The following is a 4,406-nucleotide window of genomic DNA, read 5'->3' on the forward strand; positions in this document are numbered from 1 at the left end:
TGATTGTTTTTATTTATTCTCTAGTGTTTATCAAAAGTTTGAGAAATTCCTTCTTCTATTCCACTGTTAGAAATCCTTTCTTAAGTGTTCCCATTCCCACTTCCTATCCTATCTCCTGCCTTTGGTTTCAGAAACTGGCTTCTCTCATGGTACTTCCCCCTCTTCCTACCTCTTCTCCATGACCAGGGCCCTGATGGGACAAGAAAAGAACAGAACAGAAGTTACTGTGCCAATAAATGTCATTATGCAGTGACTAGAGAATCCTTTGGCAACTGGTGTTCTAGAAAGCACAGACTGATAGGCTGGATGGTAGTTCTCTGATACAACCTCCAGGCCCTTCCCTGCACTTTGTGCAGAAAGCAGATACGCTGAAATTCTGGGCTAAATCAGGGCTAAATTAAGAGAGATAAAAACAATAATTCCAACCTTCTGTTCTTTACCTTTCTTTTCCTTCTCTTCGTTTCACCACATGCCCTCTTTTTTCTTTCATGATGGAAGTGGTGTGGCCTGTTTTGGGGCACTTCCCTCTTATGCAGTTTGGTTCCTCTTTGTATTCCTGATCAGAGCCYTTGAAATATCTGACAGGATCCTTGTATCATCCCCAGATCCAAGGTAGCAGCCACAGCCTTCCAGAACCACTGACAACAAGCTGGCATCTAAGGCTTTCACTTCACCCCTGAGTGGAAGGGAGAACACTTCCAGGGTCCTCCCCAGTCTGAGTCAGCATCATAAACTCCTCATTGTTACCTAAAAAGCAACCAAGCGAATTTTGCTCACATCCAGTCACGACAGACGCTGCTGAGGCAAGTGCCTACTTTTGTCATGCTCTTTCATACAAAAGCTCCATCTTCATCTTCTTGATTATTTCATGGTGTTTAGATTGCAGATGTTGTGGGGTAAGAATTGTCTCTCTTCTCCACTGCTATATAGTGACCAGTAAAACAGCGCTCTGATCCTGTCTAGGTTCCTAGCAATACCATTCCTACTACCAATGCTAAAAAATAAGAGTCAGCTGCTGCCCAGTTAGTTCTCACTTTAACAGGCAGATGGTCTCCCAGCAGAAATACTTCAGCTCAGATGGGTGTGCTGGGGCAGCTGCAGAGACCAGCCTGACAACTTCAAAGCAACTAACCATACTTGCCCTTGCTGCACAACTCATCTGGAAATCACTATGCCAGCAAAGAATACAAGCTGTGTGTTCTTATGGATGATGCTTTTACCATCTGTTGACAGACCTTCACTGCTTCACTCTTCTCCCTGGGTTAATGAATGCCCTTCTGAAGAAATATGATTTACGAACAGCTTTTATACAAGTAAAACATCCTCGAAACTCAGTTACCATCCTCCTCAGGATGCTCCATACAGCCTTAACCTTTTCATCTTTACTTTTCCTCACAAATTGTATAGCAATCCTCCTCAAAGTCTTAATCTCTCCAAAAAGGCAAAAACCATGCTGCACAGAGGAGAAGGGAGCTGCTGTAGCTGTATAATCATATTCTAAAAGATCTTTATCTCACTTCACAGGCTACTACAGGAATATCAGAAGGAAAATCAGTATCATCTGCATACTCATCTCTGACTTGGGCCCTATATTTGGAACAAACTTCAAACTACATCCGCTAGAAAAAGGGACAGTAGATCATCCAAGTAATGCAGATCACTATCCTTTTCCTTTCATATAATACAAAAAAAGGCTTTTCCTATATTTTCACAACTTGCTATCTGTGTGCATCTGTGTTCTAGGATATTCCTAGATAAATCTGACGGCTGAGATTTGCTGTGCACAAAATGTTTATCTGTGTAAGGGAGTCACGAACTCCACTATTTAAAAACTATTTTTTTTAATAACAAAAATCCTTAAACTGAGTCTATGAAGAACTTTGTTCAGGATGATACCATTCATTACACTGGCATCTTCCCTTGCAGAGAAGTAGTCTGCAGTGGCCACAAAATGCAGAACACATGATCGTATCTCAGGCATAGAATCATAGAATCAGTAAGGTTGGAAAGCATGTCTGGAGACCATCTAGTCCAACCCCCATGCTCAGCAGGGTCATCTAGAGCATGTTAGACAGGATCACATCCAGGTGGGCTTTGAGTATCTCCAGAGAAGGAGACTCCACAGCCTCTCTGGGCAACCTCTTCCACTGCTCTGTCACTCCCACAGTGAAGACATTCTGCCCATTGCCTCTTGTCCTGTCACATGGCACTACTGAAAAGAGTTTAGCCCCATCCTCTTGACACCCTCCCTTCAGATACTTACACACATTGATAAGATCCCCCCTCAGCCTTCCCTTCCCCAGGCTAAACAGGCCCAGCTCTCGCAGCTGTTCCTCAGAGGGCAGATGCTTCAGCCCTCTGATCATCTCTGCAGCCCTACACTGCACTCTCTCCAGTACTTCCATGTCTCTCTTGTACTGGGGAGTGCAGAACTGGACACAGTACTCAAGATGAGGCCTCACCAGGGCTGAGAAGAGGGCCAAAATCACCTCCCTTGACCTGCTGGCAACACTCTTCCTAATGCACCCAAGGAGACCTTCTTGGCCACAAGGGCACATGCTGGCTCATGGTCAATTTGTCATCTATCAGCATTCCCAGGTCCTTCTCTGCAGAGCTGCTCTCCAGAAGGTCAGCCCCCAGCCTGTACTGGTGCCTGGGGTTATTYCTCCCTABGTGCAGRACTCTGCACTTGCCCTTGTTGAACCTCAGGAGGTTCCTCTCCGCCCAACTCTCYAGCCTGTCCAGGTCTCTCTGAATGGCAGCACAGCCTTCAGGTGTGTCAGCCACTCCTCCCAGCTTGGTATCATCAGCAAACCTGCTGAGGAGGCACTCTGTCTCTTCGTCCAGGTCACTGACGAGTAAGTTGATCGGGATGGGACCCAGTACTGAGCCCTGGGGAACTCCACTAGCCACAGGCCTCCCATTAGACTGCGTGCCACTGATGAGAACCCTCTGAGCTCTGCCTTTCAGCCAGTTCTCAGTGCACCTCACTGTCCACTCCTCTAACCCACACTTCCTGAGCTTATCTAGGAGGATGTTATGGGAGACAGTGTCGAAAGCCTTGCTGAAGTCAAGGTACGCAACGTTCACTGCTCCCCCCTCATCTACCCAGCCAGCCACTTCATCACAGAAGGCTATCAGATAGGTTAAGCAGTCAGAGATCTGATAATGTGACAAAACCAGTGAAAAAGCTTGTCGTCTTCTACCAGGCATGAAACAACAGCTCGGACATAGAAGAATGGAGAGAGGGGGGAAAGAATCACCTATTTACTGTTCAATTCCTCTTTGCTTGGACTCTGAAGCATCAGCCACCTGCAGTCTTTATTTTCAGGCCATGTGGGATAAAAAGCCACGGGATGGTGACAGACACAGCGTTGGTGCTCAGTTTTATCTTCTGTTTTTGTACAGGAAAAGCCTCACAGCAAGACACATGTGAGAAGGCATTTATTTTATTAGTACACATTAGAACAACTAGAAAATTAGAACTAGAAAAGTTTAGGAGAGAGGCTCAGCATTGGCCACCCCATCTCCTGTTCCTAGTAATGCCTGGCCTTCCTCCACCTTCAGCAACAAGCACAGACGAATACTTTACGGACACAGCTCTTTCCAGGGCTGTGCAATGCTATCTCCCTCCAAGCAGCAGACTGATGACAGTCAAGTCATCTACAGCCTGCCTGCAGAACTGCCAGGGCTGGGCCAAATGCAATGCTTGGCACAGCACAACTGCTCAGCTATCTTTCAGACTCAGCCCTGTTATCTAAGTTGCAGGACAACAAAGACATCTGCACCTTTATAAACCTTCCCTGCCACTATTTGCTGCTGCCTTACTGAACTTGGTGTGGGCTTCCAGTAAGACTGAGTTTTTAAAGACACTTCTTCAAAAGTAGTTATTTGAAGTATTCCTTTGCTGTACCCCATCGTGCATTCTACCTTCTTTCAGGACTACTGAACTTCAGGGTGCACAGGAGCAGTGGCTGCTGGGCCACTTGCCTCCAGACAAGCCAGCCCTGATCCCATGGGCAAAGGCCTCTGTGAGGACTCCTGCCTGGGAAGTGCCTGTGGTTGACTGCAGGTGGTCTTGAGGCAGGCAAAAGTCCTGCATTTCACAGGGAGTGGTGACAGGGCCCTTCTGGGGAGAGGACCCGAGCACGGAAGCGATGGCCAACTGAGACCAGAAGGGCTTCACAGGGGATGCAGAGATGAAAGAAGCACCTCTACCACTATCCCACAATGCTCCGGGGCACRGCCTTGCGGGGTCAGCAATGCGCGGTCTCCTTCCCTTCATTCAAATAAGGCACGGCGGGAGGCAGCGCGAGACACCTCGGGAGCTGTAGTTCTATACGCTGCTTCCATTGCGCTCCCGAGCGGCAGCTGGACTCGCTTTCCCGGCGTGCTGCGGGGCGGGG

The sequence above is a fragment of the Rhea americana genome, unplaced genomic scaffold, assembly GCF_003343005.1.
Source record: "Rhea americana isolate MKP2758 unplaced genomic scaffold, rheAme1 scaffold_403, whole genome shotgun sequence".
In the NCBI taxonomy this organism is placed as follows: Eukaryota; Metazoa; Chordata; class Aves; order Rheiformes; family Rheidae; genus Rhea; species Rhea americana.